This window comes from Macaca fascicularis, chromosome 15 (genome assembly GCF_037993035.2).
Source record: "Macaca fascicularis isolate 582-1 chromosome 15, T2T-MFA8v1.1".
NCBI lineage: Eukaryota > Metazoa > Chordata > Mammalia > Primates > Cercopithecidae > Macaca > Macaca fascicularis.
This window is the reverse complement of record NC_088389.1, coordinates 60,404,540-60,420,258: the sequence shown is the minus strand read 5'-3', so window position 1 is coordinate 60,420,258 and position 15,719 is coordinate 60,404,540. Positions and strand designations below refer to the sequence as shown.

Here is a 15,719-nt window from a genome sequence, read left to right as displayed (position 1 = left end):
TATTACCCCCAATGGGGGTTTTCCTTTCAATTACCTTTATAACAAGTGTGGTTGCAGCTTCAAACCACAAACCACTAATATTTTTATTGGCAAGTGTATCCTCTAATACGTATCGTTCTGTTGAACGGGCAAAATATTTATCACCAGATGCACTAGTTTTTGTAGTTTTTATAATGCTTGGAAAGAGGTTGAGTGTCTCTGGCCTTAATTCCTTCCTTGGCTGTACTGCCACTGTCCTGGTTTAGCCCCCACCAAATTTTACCTGTGTAGCCTCTGAACTGGTCTCCCAGACTCCAGGCTGACCCCTCTAATCCATCTTCCACATAGGCTTACAGCTCCATCTTTCTAAAGTACAGCTTTGGCCATCCCATTCCTTTGCTCAAAAATCATTTATTGACTCCCAATTGTAGATAATTGTAAGTTCCCATCACCTGGTACCCGCAGCCCTTTAGGAACTTTCCTTCCATAAACCTTTATCGTGAACCTTATGCGTTAGCTACACTGGACAAGTTTGCATTTTCTAGACCTGTCCTGTGCCCTTCTATTTCCATGCTTTGCTCATGCTGTTTTCTTTCCCTGTAAATCTTTTGTTTATATTGTCACTCATTCTTTCATTTGTATGTTCAAGCATTCCACAAACTTTACTATGCACCTTCTTCAAACCAGGTCCTGCGCTGAGGACCAGTAATGAATTAGCTATGGTCTTCCGCTCAAGGAGCTTAAAGTCCAATCTAGACTCCTTCTGGTCACATCCATGACCATCTGTCACAATCTTATTGGAAAGGATACAATTTCCCTCTCCTTGAAGCCTTTTTCCAATGTTTCAGCTGGAAGTAATCTTTTCCCTCCTCTGAGGCTTATCCCTTGCCCCTCATCCCCAACTTCTATGGACACCCATTTTCCAATCTTGCATCTTATATTATAATGATACTGATGCTTATTTCCCCTGGATGATACAAGATGCACTTGACTTCTTGAGGTGGAATTCCTTTGCATCCAGGGACCAGCAGAGGAGCTGGCCCGCAGTGGACTCATATCCAACCAATGCTGCTGATTGACACTGCATCCACCATTGGTGAGAACACAACTGGAGAGATTACACAAAGCACTCATAAAAGGTAGTGTCTCCCAGCTTTGTTGAGATGTAATTATATAATTCACATACCATACAAATTACCCATTTAAAGTGTACAACTCAATGATTTTCAGTATATTCACAGAGTTGTGCAACCATCACCACAATCAATTTTAGAACATGTTCATCACCCCAGAAACAAACCTCATACGCATTAGCAGTCAAACCCCCATTTCCCCTCAAGGCTCCTCAGCCCTAGGCAACCATTAATCTGCTTTCTTTCTCTATAGACAGAAATTTGACTATTCCTGACTTTTCACATTAATGGAATCACACAATACATGGCCTTTTGTGTCTGGCTTCTTTCACTTAGCATAATGTTTTCAGGGTTCATATGTATTGTATGATATTTTGGTTTTTTATTGACAAGCAACATTCCATTATATGGATGTACCATATTTTATTCATCCAATCCTCCACTGATGGACACTGGGTTGTTTTTACTTTTTCATGATTATGAATAATGCTGCTGTGAACATCCGTGTACAAGTTTCTACGTGGATGTACATGATCATTTTAATCGGATATAGAACTTGGAGTGGAATTGCTGGGGAATATTTAACTCTATAACATTCTGAGGAACTGCCAGACTGTTTTCTAAAGTATCTGCACTATTTTACATTCCCACCAGCAGTATATGAGGGTTCCAATTTCTCCACATTTTTGCCAACACGTATCTTTTTGACTATAGCCATTCTGGTGGGTGAGAAGTGGTATCTCATGGTGGTTTCAATTTGCATTTCCCTAATGATTAATGATGTTGAGCATCTTTTGAGGTGTACATTGACCATCGGTATATCTTATTTAGATAATTATGTGTTCGAATCCTTTGTCCATTTAAAAATTGATTTATTTGCCTTTTTATTATTGAATTGTAAGTGTTCCTTATATATTCTACATATCACAGGGTTTTTAATTGTTTTCTTTATGCTTTCTCTATTTTCTAAATTTTCTACAATGATTATGAGGTACCTTGATGAGCAGAATGCATAACCAGTATGTACCAACATATATAAAAATGTAGAAATTGTCCTAATCAAATTTATGAATGACACAGAACTGGAAAGACTAAAGTGTCTTTCGACAAAATCAAGATCCATTCTTGGAGGAATGGAACAAAAAGGGAAATACAAATTCCTCACTTCACTTAAAAAATGCTGTAAGGGTGTGGTATGGTTTGGCTGTGTCCCCATCCAAATTTCATATTTAACTGTAGTTCCCATAATCCCCACGCATCATGGGAGGAACCCGGTGGGAGGTAATTGAATCATGGGGACAGGTTTTACCCGGCTGTTCTTGTGCTAGTGAATACGTCTCATGAGATCTGATGGTTTTATAAAGGGCACTGGGGAAGTGTGCACACGTGGAACAGTGCACAGGCTCTCTTGTCTGCCGCCATGTAAGAGGTGCCAATGCTCCTCCTTCACCTTCTGTCGTGATTGTGAGGCCTCCCAGCCATGTGAAACCGTGAGTCCATTGAACCTCTTTTATCTTTATAAATTACCCAGGCTCGGGTATTTCTTTAAAGCAATATGAGAACGGAGTAATACAGGGTATTTGAGGAAAGGGTCTCTTTCTGCATGTGTGGGAAGTGGCCTTAGATGACCTCTAGGACAATGTTCTACCTTCAGTGTCTATGATTTTCATGTTAGGTAAGGGTAGATTGCTCTTGAGAAGGGCTCATAAAATAATCTGATGGCCTTGGTGTCCTACAAACTAAGTGGGAACCAACAGTGTGACATGGCTTCTGAAAAGAGATGGGTGACCTGAGGTGACAAGAACAAAAGCAGTGCCCGAACCGAGGGAGGTGTTTGTTCCGCTGTTTGGGTCTGCTGAAACCACATCTGGAGCTTGTGTTCAGTTCTAGACACCATCAGGGAATCAGAGAGCCATCAACCAGGCACGGTGGCTCACGCCTATAATCCCAGCACTTTGGGAGGCTGAGGCGGGCAGATCACAAGGTCAGGAGTTGGAGACCATCCTGGCCAGCATGGTGAAACTCCATCTCTACTAAAAATACAAAAATTAGCTGGGTGTGGTGGCGCACACCTGTAATCCCAGCTACTTGGGAGGCTAAGGCAGGAGAATCACTTGAACCAGGGAGGCAGAGGCTGCAATGAGCCGAGATTATGCCACTGCACTCCAGCCTGGCAACAGAGTGTCAAACAAAACAAAACAAAACAAACAAACAAACAAAAAGCCCAAAACCAAAACACATACAGGCTCGAAATCCCCTTTCGACAACTCCACTGAAGTCTTCTCAACTTGCTTACATATCCCTGGGATGTGGAGTTCACCCCCACGGGAGCAGCCTTCTGTATCTGTGGACTGCTCTGATCTATAGAAATGGATTCCTCAAATTAAATTGGGATCAATCTCTTTATAGTACAACTGCAAAACCACCCCTGACCCGCACAGCCTCTGCCAATAGTCCTCATCCTAGTGTCTAGGCCACTCCATTCATTCATTCATTCATTCATGCATTTACTCCTGGGGCTCGGTTGCACAGCATGGTTGAATCAAGTGGATCAAATGTGTTTTCTGCAGCTCTGAGTCTCTTGGAACCTCCTTCCTACATATGCCTGGGTACAGAGGAAGGCCCAGAGACACCCTAGTTCTCCTCCTAGTTCCCCTTCTGGAGAAAGGCTACCACAGGGAAGAAGTTTCCTTGGGCACTTTGTATGCCGCTTTCCTTCTGGGGAGCAGCCTGGCACGGTGAACAGCAAGCATGGGGTTTACCGGACTTGCGGTCTTGAGCAAGCCACTAATGTCCAGCCTAGGCCTGCCCACGTGTTCAGTAGTAGTGCTGACACAGAGGAGCGGAAGAAACATGGCTGGGTTTGAATCTAGCCTCAATCATCTTGAGCAATTTCATCCTTTCTAAAATTGGGATAAAACTGCCTACTCTTCAGGCCCGTTGTTTGGATTCAAAATTAGAAATAAAGTTGCACGTTGAATGTCCTGCTCAGCAGATGCCCAGGAAGAGGGGCAGTGATTGTCATTGTTACTGACAGCCACTAGAGGGCACCAAACTATTCTTTAATGAAGCGGCCTCGATTGTCCTGGCCACAAACGCAAGAAAGCCTTTATACCCCAGGCAGCAGGAGGTTCCCCAAGTATGTAGGTTACTCACACACACACTCCTTTTTTATTGGAAAGTTAGAAATTACACTACATGGCACCTTGGGGGTGAGGGTGACATTAACAAAAGCAGCTTGGAGTAGTGGAAAGGATACTCCAAAGGGGAAGGCTTGCAGGACATGGGTTCTTGCCCTGCCCTAGTCCTTGTGCTGTGTGACCTTGGACAAGTCACAGCCTGTGTCTGGACCCCCTCTTGTAGCCTGAGAGCGTTGAACCAGGAGATCTCTAAGGGATCATCCAACTGTCTATGATTAAGATTCTGGTACAAATAAATGTCATGAGGCAGCAGGTCGGAGGACTACATGGGGGGACATGGAATAAATGACCTCTGGATGCCCTCACTGGGGCTGGGACTTGATGATTTGTACACAGTCAAGGGAAGCCACATACAGGCTAATCTTGGCCTCACAAAGGAGTGTGGTTAGAGTTGTTGGGTGGTGGCGATGTTTTCCTGCAAGCGCACACGATGTTTATCATCTTTGTACAGGTTGATGCTGAAGCCACAAAGACCACCCAGCCTGACAAAGAAAGGAATTCTTGTCTGCCGTTGACAGCCCTCAGGTTGACGGCTTTCCATTTGCCCCCGAGGCTGTCACTTGCAGAACAATGGCAACAAGCAGGGTGGCTCTCACCTGAGACTGGCGCTGCCGCCAGAGGAGGGGGCAGGCCAGAATGGAATGGGGTGGGTGGGTGTTACCTCTCCTCCCAGGATGGGAAGGTTGTAGGATAACTCCTGCCTACAGCGGACATGCTTGGAGAGTCTGTAGAGGATTATTTTCGTGTGGATGCTGTCTCATCCTGTAGATCAGAAAGCAAGAAGTAGTTAAGATGTTACTCCTTATTTAAAAAAATTATAATGAACTACGGATACACACAAAAATATAAATACATCTCAGAAGCATTATATTGAGCAAAATAGGCCATATATAAAAAGAGTATGGACTGTACAATTTCTATTTCTTCAAAGCAGGCAAAACTAAGCTACAGTGATAGAAATTAGGTCAATGGTTGTCTCCTTACGCAATGGGAGGGTTGACTACAAAGGCTGAGAAGGAACTTTCCAGGGGATGAAAACATTCTAGGTTTCGATTGAGTGATGACATAGATATATATACATTTGTAACTTATTGAACAATGAACTTAAAAATCAGTGCATTTTACCATTTGCAAATTATACCTCAAAACACTGATAAAAACTGCATTACCAAAAAAGGTATAATGACTTCTCATTCTCAAAAGAAATACATGTTCATGCTAGAAGACTGAGAAAATCAGATTTAAAAAATAAAATAAAACAAGACAGGCGCGATGGTTTATGCCTGTGATCTCAGCACTTTGGGAGACTGCGGGGGTAGGATTGCTTGAGTCTGGGAGTTCGAGACCAGCTGGGCAACATGGCAAGACCCCCAACCCATCTCTACAAAAAATTTAAAAATCAGTCAGGTGCAATGGTGTGCACCTGTAGTCCCAGCTACTCAGGATGTTGAGGTAGGAGGACTGCTTGAGCCCAGGAGTTCCCAGCTGCAGTGAGCTGTGATCACACCACTGCACTCCAGCCTGGGTGACAGAGCTAGACACTGTCTTAAAAATAAACAAATAAATAAAAATAAAATAAAACAATTCATAATTTCATTACCCAGAGGTAAACATAATTATCATTTTATATTGATAGTGACAGTCCTTTATTTTCACAAAAATGAGATTATAGTTTTATAGTCTGATTTATTTATTCATTGAATTGGCAATACATATACACAGTTAAATCTTCAGAACGTACAAAATAGCTTAAAGCGAACTTGTCCATCCCACAGTCCATGGGCCACATACGGCCCAGGATAGCTTTGAATGTGGCCCAGCACAAATTGTAAACTTTCTTTAAACATGAAATTTTTTCTGCAATTTTTTAAAGCTCATCAGCTATCATTAGTGTTAATGTATTTTACGTGTGGCCCAAGACAATTCTTCCAGTGTGGCCCAGGGAAGTCAAAAGATTGGACACCCCTGACATGAAGTAAAATATAAATCTCTCTCCCATTCTCAATCTCCAGAAGCAACCACTTTCATCAATTGCTTATATATCCTCCTAAAGATATGTCATGTATTGAAAAGCCATATGTATGATGACCTTGAAGGGGAATAAGAGGAAGCACACTATACACAAATCTGTAGTTTTTAATATAACATGACAACACAAATATCTTTCAATGTCGTGAAAATGTTTCTATGTCATTTTTAAGCAGACTTTTGATTAAAGTAGAACATAAAAGCAGAAACATGCAAAAAACATAGGTGTAAATCTCACAGAAACATGCAAAAAATCATAGGTGTAAATCTTCACATATTGACTCTGCTTTTGTATTCACGACCAAGATAAACTACGAGAACATTACCAGCATCCCCCAAAATCTTTTGGACCCTCTCCAAGTTACTGTCACCTCTTGCCCAAAAGTAACATAATTCTGACTTCTGATTTCTAAAAATGGTCTTGTTTGGTTTTTAAACTCTATGGTAGAATTATACAGTATTTATTTTTGTCTATATTTTTTCACTCAACAGTATATGAATGAGATTCATGTTGTTGCATATAGCTATAGTTCCTTCACTCATTGACATATGTAGTATTCTTTTGTATACATATATCACAATTTACTTATCCATTCTACTGTTGATGGACATCGGGGCTGTTTCCAGGTTTCAGCTATTTCAGCTGCTATGAACATTCTTTAGATGTCTTTTGGTGAACACAGGTATATACTTTTGTTACCTACCTGCTCAGGAGTGCAATTTCTGGACTATAATGTTCAGCTTTAGTGGAAAAAGCTGATAGTCTCCAAAGTGGTTGCAGCAGTGTATGAAAGTTCCGGTTGCTCTACATCTTTACCTAAAACATCAATGTTAATATCAACACAGCATTTCATTATATGGATACACCAAACTTCATTTTATCAGATTCCTAGAGATCAGGGATTCCTTGCCATAGACCTCTGGCACTCTGATAAAGCCGGAGGACTCTGTCTCAGAATGCAACATAGTAAAATGTGGGTTTTATTATTAACACACCTAAATCACAACATCTAGTAGCAGGTGTAATAACCAAGCAATTTGAAAATTTCAAAATGAGCATCAACATAAAATATGTTTTTTGGCCTTTGTGCTGCTTCTCCAACACAAAATCATTTTCTTTGGTTTATACATTTATTAGCAAAAGTCAATGCATATTCTTGACTTTTGCCAATTTTTTAATGGCCCATATATATTTAAATTTGTATGTAAGCACTCTTCATGTGTTATGGATATGAACCACCTCTGTGAAATGTTATGATTGTTTTCATTTGTCATTAGTTTTGCCATTTTGTGGTCTTTAGAAAGAATGGATGCCCTGTGTTTAGTGCGATGACAAAGATTGGCTAAATAAGTGATAAAGTGAATAGTGGAGTCTGTTTTATCCTTAGAACAGTCCTGGAAGTTAGACAGGTCCTAGGGCTCATTATCTCCATTTTACAGAGAAAAAACAGAGCCCCAGGAGGGTAACTGCTGAAATCATAAAGCCAGGACATGTTAGAGTTGCATCTCAACAGTCCTTAAGTCCTGACTCAAAGCCTTGAAAAACCCCTGTTCACCAGGGAAAGGAAGTCAAAGGTCCAGGGTGTGTACACAGACAGCCCTTGAAAGGAATGTGGGGTTTTGTGGTTTGGGTTTTTCCTCTCCTTTCTAAGCACGCTTCGCATGCCAGCAAAGGGTGTGCATTTGTGTGTTGGGGGGCAGGAGGGAGGTGCAGGGTTGCATGTCATTCCTCAGCCTTTTCATAAAGGAGGTCAAAGCATGGAGCTTGTGATGAAGCTCAAAAGTCCCTTCAGGCTTTCTGGTGGTGTGCACCTGTAGAACTCCTGCCAGGGAATGACTTGAATGAGACGCATCCCAACAATGAGAACTAGGCTTTGGGTCCGTGTAATATGACTCATTAAATGGTTTATTGTGACCCATATATGAGCTTCAAATTTATAAAATGCCCCCTTTGTTTTGTATGTATGTATGCATGTATTATGTATTTTGAGATGGAGAGTCACTCTTTTTGCCCAGGCTGGAGTGCAATGGCACAGTCTCAGCTCATTGCAACCTCTGCCTCCAGGGTTCAAGTGATTCTCCTGCCTCAGCTTCCCGAGTAGCTGGGATTATAGGTGCATGGCTAATGTTTTGTATTTTTAGTAGAGACAGGGTTTTACCATGTTGACCAGGCTGGTCTTGAACTCCTCACCTCAGGTGATCCACCCGCCTCAGCCTCTCAAAGTGCTGGGATTACAGGCATGAGCCACTGCACTCAGCAAAATACCCCCTTTGTGACAACAGAGATAGACAAACTCTGCTTCATGGCCTCAAAACTAAAATTGAAAAGATTTTGTAAAGCCTTTATATGCCTATGACATGGCATATCCCAATGAGAAATCTTCTTTGTGGAAGATTTCTATTTTATTTTATTTTATTTCATTTCATTTTTGAGGCAAGGTTTTGGTCTGTCACCTGGGCTGGAGTCCAGTGGGGATGATCTTAGCTCACTGCATCCTTAAACTCCTGAGCTCAAGTGATCCTCCCACCTCAGCCTCCCAAGTAGCTGGGACTACAGGCCTGCGTGAGCCACCATATCCAGCTAATTTTCTTGATATTTTGTAGAGACAGGGTCTCTGTATCTTTCCCAGGTGGGTCTCAAACTCCTGGGCTCAAGCAATCCTCCCACTGTGGCTTCCCAAATTGCTTGGAGTGTGAGTCACCATGCCCAGCCTAAGATTTTTTAAAATGACTTTCTGGACAAATGTTATGGGCACATGCTATACATTGTGCACTCCTTTTGGAGAGTCACAGTGAAAATCAATATACTTGAGGCTCCAAAAAGCCATGCAAAGATGAGCCTGTTGAATACCTGGATGTAGGGTTTACCTGACATCTCTGACCACTGAACCTCTTCTCAGGTAACATCTAAGACCTCTTACCAAATGATGGTCCCATGGAATTTAATTTTGGTTACCACTGCTCTAGAACATACATTTCTATTATATATGTTTGCTAGTAACAATTGCAATATTTTAAAATATTAATACATCCCTCCATTAATTCCAATTTATGACTTTGAGAAATGTTGACAATGTTTTTGAGCCTAAATAGATACAGGTTAAATCCTGAGGGTGAACACGGTGGCTCATGCCTGTAATCCCACCACTTTGGGAAGCCAAGAGGGGAGGATTACTTGAGCCTAGGAGTTCAAGACGAGCTGGACAACATAGCAAGACCCCATCTCCACACACACAAAAATTAGCTTGTGGTTCCAGCTACGTGGGAGGCTGAAGCAGGAGGATAATTTGAGCCCATGAGGTGGAGGCTGCAGAGAGTCAGGTTAGTGACACTGCACTCCAACCTGGGCAACAGGGATAGACCCTGTCTCAAAAAAACAAAAAACAGAAAGAAATATTCCAGTAAAACAAACCCCAAGAGGTTGCCCACATTCTTTTAAACATGTGCTGTGCTTTTAAATGTATCAAATATTCCTTACTATAAGTGTGCTATTGTCTAGGTGTGGTGGCTCACGCCTGTAATCCCAGCACTTTGGAAGGCCGAGACAGGCAGATCACGAGGTCAGGAGTTCAAGGCCTGCCTGGCTAACATGGTGAAACCCCGTCTCTACTAAAAACAAAAAAAAATTAACTGGGCATAGTGGCGCATTCCTGTAATCCCAGCTACTCGAGAGGCTGAGGCAGGAGAATTGCTTGAACCAGGACCCAGGAGGCAGAGGTTGCAGTGAGCCAAGATTACACCACTGCACTCCAGCCTGGGCTACAGAGCAAGACTTCATCTAAAAAAAAAAAAACAAGCACTATTTTCAGAAGTGAATTTTTTTATCATACAGATATTTTAATGTGTAAGAAATTGATCATAATATACTTTCACTGTGCTGTACCTTTTCAGTGACTCAGACTTGGTATCTTTATTAATATTCATAGAACATCTTACTTTCAGATGCTTTAGTATTATTAATAGTATCATTAATTTTTATTGAAATGGTATATGTAATTCTCATAAAAATACATAAATGAATTATCCCTTTGGGGCCTTAAAATATTTCTGAATAGAATATTTTTTTCATATAACAGCAATTCATGAACACTTTTAGGTTTTTAGAAAACATAGAAAAGCAGTAAAAGTTGATTATCTATTATCTCAAATACAATCACTATTAACATTTTCATCAAGTCTTTTCTTCTATGTATATACAGATTTTATGTAGTTAAAATCTGAGCCCTCCGTTTAACAAGAGTATTAGCATTTGTTTTTATATTCAGTAAGTGTATAAATGAAGAAAACAATTTTAGGTAAGACTTTCTGCCTTCCAAGAGATGGTGGTGTTTCAAATACTTGGGGCCCAGAAGGAAGAATGAAGATGTTCCTTCTAGAACACAGAGGACGATTCAGCTGTTCTGAATGATGGCCCTGAGAGTCAGCTAATCCCCTCCCGCAGCTAAGTCCACCTGGGTCCCCCTGCAAGCTCTTCCCACCCCAGGTGCTGGGACCACCTCTTCCCTCAATCAGACATACATCAAAGGACCAAGATTAGGAAGGATGGGTGATTTTGACCTTTCTATAACAGAAAATCCAGATAAATGGTCTTCTCGGAACCACCAAGTTTTGCTTTTCTTTTTCTCTCAAGTTGGTAATAACATGAACATTGACACATTACCTTAGAGCTCGAACTGATGGTCGAATAGATAATCTAATGTGGGCCTGATGAGACCCTTTTACAGATGAGGTAGTTGAGACTCAGGGAACTTCAATGACCCGGCCAGGATTCCCTTTTGGCTGGTAAGTGACAGCTCAGAATCCAAGCTATTGTCTCTGGAGTCCAGATTATCTCTGGACTTTCCCCATTCTGTGAAGACCTGCACCCTTTCTTTCAGGCAGGCATAAGACACTGTGTAAAATGTCAAACAAAAGTTCAGCTATCTTTGGCTGTGTGAAGATGGAAGATATTTCAATCCAACAGAATTAATAGGCTTATTTTGAAATCCTTCTAATTCCTCAGTCAACTCATCTGAGCCCTAGCTCTGGGCCCTCGATTGCTGGGTTTTCAGCTGTGGCTGACAGGTGCATACCTTCTGAGCAGAAAACACGCAAGGCTGGGAAGTGGCGTGGTTTTCATAATAGCCACAGGTGTTCCAATCTGCCTTTCTGCTTCACGCTTTTTATACTTCACCAGACAGCAAAAATATGTTGATGAAGACTGGTTTGCCCTTCCGAGGTTATACATGACTGGAAGGATTTGTTAGGTAAGGCAACTTACATTTTCCTGCTGTGTTTCCCCTGGGAAAATAGGACTCTCAAAGACAGTGCCAAAACTTTGAATCTGGACGTTCTGGCCTAAAGCTGAGTAAGGAAAGGTTAAAAAACAACAACAAAATTGGGGTGAAATACAAAGTGCATGCTAACCAAGCCAAGTGTGAGATTAGAGTTGCAATTTGCTGGTAACAGCTTGAGCATAGAGAGAAACAAAATTGTATGTTTCTTTTTTTCCCTCCCCCTCCCCTCCCCCTCCGCTCCCCCTCCCCTCCCCCTCCGCTCCCCCTCCCCTCCCCCTCCCCCTCCCCCTCCACCTCCGTTGCCTCCTCCTCCTCCTCCTCCTTAGATAGGCTCTTGCTCTGTCACCCAGGCTGGAGTGCAGCAGCGTGATCTTGGCTCACTGCAACCTCCACCTCCTGGGTTCATGTGATTCTCTTATCTCGGCCTCCCAAGTAGCTGGGATTACAGGCACCCACCACCACACCCAGCTAATTTTTGTATTTTTAGTAGAGGTGGGATTTCACCATGTTGGCCAGGCTGATCTTGAACTCCTGACCTCAAGTGATCTGGCCTTTTTGACTTCCTAAACAAAATTCACCATTAAATGCATGCCCTTTGCCAATCGACATCATTACAAATGAAGAGATTCACAAGTCAGAGGCTGATAGGGCCCCAAATTGAACCTCTCAACCTTCTCTTTTAATTCCTCAAATTTTCCCAAAAGACTGGGCTGGAAGACATGTCCTTTCCCAGTCTGGGTCTCAATTTCCTTGTCTGTAGAATGAGAGTTTGAACACGTGACCACTAAGGATACTTCCAGTGCAGTTTCTATTCTTTCTATGTCAATTCAGCTTAAGAATCAGTACTGGGCTGGGTGCTGTGGCTCACGCCCATAATCCCAGTACTTTAGGAAGCTGAGGGAAGAGGATCACTTGAAACCAGGAGTTCAAGACCAACCTGGGCAACAAAGCAGGACCCTGTCTCAAAAGAAAAGAAAAAAAGAACGAAAGAAAAGAGGAAAGGAAGGAAGAACTGAACACTGAGCACATATCCTCCCACAGGCCTTGCTCCTGGCTCTAACAGTGCCTAAGATGAACATTTCCTGCCTGCAAGAGCCCTCCGGTCACCAGGGGAGAAGGAGGCCAGTGGAGAGGCTTACACTACAGAGCCACGCCTGGCAGATTGTGCAGGACATGTGGTGCACTGAGGAAGTTGTGGAAGTAGAGATTCTGCCTGAATAAAAAGACGAAGAAAGGCATCATGGAGGAAGTGGCATTGAGCTGGGCCTTAAGGATGAGAAGGATGTAAACACGTGTTGAGGAAGAAAAGGGATTCTAGCCAGGGGAAGAGCATGAGCAAGGCAGGGAAGCATGGAAGAGCAAGGTAAGTCTATGTCATTATGAGATGAACTCGCTAGAAACTTAGGGCCTGAGCAGGGGGGCCATGAAAGAGTAGGAGGCCTTGAACGCCAAGGCAAGGGGTGTGTAAAGCATTTGGTTGGTACTAGAAGCCACTGAAGGCCTGGAAAAAAGGGAGGTAACGTCATCAGAACTGTGCTTGAGGGGTATTAATCCGGGAAAATGTGCACATTTGTTTTCCTGAAGGCCCCCCAGGTGGCAAACGAAGGAACTGAGATTAGAAGACACATCCGGCTGATGCCCAAGCTTAAGCACATAACCCTTCAAGAAGGCCACAGAGGCCGGGCGCGGTGGCTCACGCCTGCAATCCCAACACTGTGGAAGGCCAAAGCGGGTGGATCACCTGAGGTCAGGAGTTTGAGACCAGCCTGGCCAACATGGTGAAACCCCATCTCAACTAAAAATACAAAAAAAAAAAGCCAGGCGTGGTGGCATGCACCTGTAATCCCAGCTACTTGGGAGGCTTAGACAGAAGAATCGCCTGAACCCAGGAGGTGGAGGTTGCACTGAGCCGAGATTGTGCCACTGCACTCCAGCCTGGGCAACACAGCGAGACTCTGCTTAAAAAAAAAAAAAAAAAAAGAAGGCCAGAGAAATGCTATAGATGAGATTCAAACCAACAATTGCTGTTTTTAGACACAAGTGTCCCACCCAAAGGAATATACTGAGAGAGACAAAATAACATCAAACAGGGAAGGGGTGGAGATTCACCTGCTAATTTCTAGTGTAGTGGGTTGGATGGTGGCCCCAAAAGCTGCGTTCACATCCTAATCCCTGCTACCTGTAACTATGATCTTATATAGTAAAAGAGTGATTATTTCCTTATATGACAAAGATGTGGTGAAGGATCTTGAGAAGCAGAACTTATTCTGGATTCCGTGGCTGGTCTTATAAGCAATCACATATGACTTTATAAGACAGACACACAGAGAAGAGGAGGAAGAAGCAATGTGACTACAGAGGTTGGAGTGATGTGGCCACAAGCCAAGGAATGCCTGAGGCCATCAGAAGCTGGAAGAGGCAGGGGATGGACTCTCCCCTAGAGCCTCAGAAGGGAGTAGGGCCCTCTTGACACCTTGATTTCAGACTTCTGACCTCTAGAACTGCGAGAGAATACATTTCTGTAGTTTTAAGCTACCCAGGCTGTGGCAATTGGTTATAGTTGCCACCAGAAACCAATATACTAGATTGCCTTTTGTTAAATTTAATTAATTCCAGACTGGGAAACATGGCAAAACCTTGTCTCTACAAAAAAATACAAAAAATTAGCCAGGCATGGTGGCATACCCCCGTAGTTCCAGCTACTTGGGAGGCTGAGGTGGGAGGATCTCCTGAACCCAGGAGATCGAGGCTGCAGTGAGCCCTGATCACTGCATGGGTGACAGAGTGAGATCCTTTCTCAAAAAACAAATCAAACAAAAATTCATTCATTGATTTGAATAGGTAATACATGCATATGGTTCAAAATGTTACCAGTGTAAAGGATAAACGCTGAAGAAGAGATCTCCCTCCTTTCCATGCCCAGGAACCACATAGTTTTCCACCCCAGAGGTATCCAAACATTACTTGTTCAAGATGACTATTCAATCTTTTGCGTGTGACTACAGAATTTTGCAAAGTATCTCAAAATAATCTGGAAGGTAGAATGTGGTCATGGGGTAATTAATGGAAAGAGACCTTGTCCTTGCAGACAGGCAGACCTGGGTTCAAATTCCACCCCAGTTGCAATACATAGAGACTCTCTGGGCAGGCTCCCCAGGCTCGGAGGGGCTTAGCTTTCTCCACTGTAAAATGGGGATGATGACGTTTGCCACCTCTAGGACTGCTGTGAGGAGTACATGAGATGACTTGGGTGCTACTCACAGCAGGTGACAGTTTGCGGCTGTCCAGGGAATTCCCATCTTCTGAATTCACGTCTCTGCTGCCCATGTGGCCTGTGGAGGCTACTTCTCAGTTCAGGCGTTTCTCCGCTTGGACTCAGTCAGCATGCTCTTTGCTCACATGCTTAAGAGATGCGGCTGCATTCTTGCCATTCCGGGGTTATTTCTGACTGGTTGCCTGTGGTATCTTTTTCAGGTGTTGATAGAAATCAAGGTTACATAACATCAATAAGCCAACTTTGGAACCCCTAAAGAGAGAGGGGTGAGCATCCTGAGGGAAGCAGATGAGCCTGGGCTGCAGCGACGGGGCTCTGGGCCTTTGTTCATGATGTCCTTCACCCACAATGCCTTCTGTCCCCAGTAGAAAAATTCCCACAGCAGCCATGCAATGGTGTCTTCAGTGTAAATTAAAAAATACAGACGTTAGAGGATTCTAATCCACCTTGGCCAGGAATCTTTTCCTCGGTGAGCCTCTGTTTTCTTTATCTGTAAAATGAGGATAGTGTTCTTTTCCCTGCCTATCTCAGAGTCATCATTTGGGTTACAAGGGAAGAATCGGGGACCAATTTAGACATGACCTACTCCACCCCTTATTTTACAAATGAGGAACTTGGGACCCAGAGAAATTAAGTTACCTGCCCAAGTCAGTATCTAAATTGTATCTAAGATACAGCAAGTCAGTATCTGAGCTGGGGCTAGAACTCAGCCTTCAGGAGAGACCCTTTTTCTTTTTAGCAGGCTGGTGAGATGTATACAATAAACCATAACATACTATGTAAATGGCATTGGAGGTTACTTGTCTTAAAGATGCCTAGACTTCAATGT

The 15,719-nt window shown here is 42.9% G+C and overlaps 1 long non-coding RNA gene across 1 annotated transcript; it reads right to left on the bottom strand.

The window, feature by feature from the left end:
• Positions 1-4,264: 4,264 nt before the first annotated feature.
• On the bottom strand, positions 4,265-15,380 carry LOC123569155 (uncharacterized). The gene is made up of 4 exons (XR_006692725.3): positions 14,488-15,380; positions 11,001-11,683; positions 7,045-7,157; positions 4,265-5,074 (listed from the first exon to the last, which is right to left on the bottom strand). It is a non-coding gene; the product is annotated as an uncharacterized lncRNA (long non-coding RNA).
• Positions 15,381-15,719: the final 339 nt, after the last annotated feature.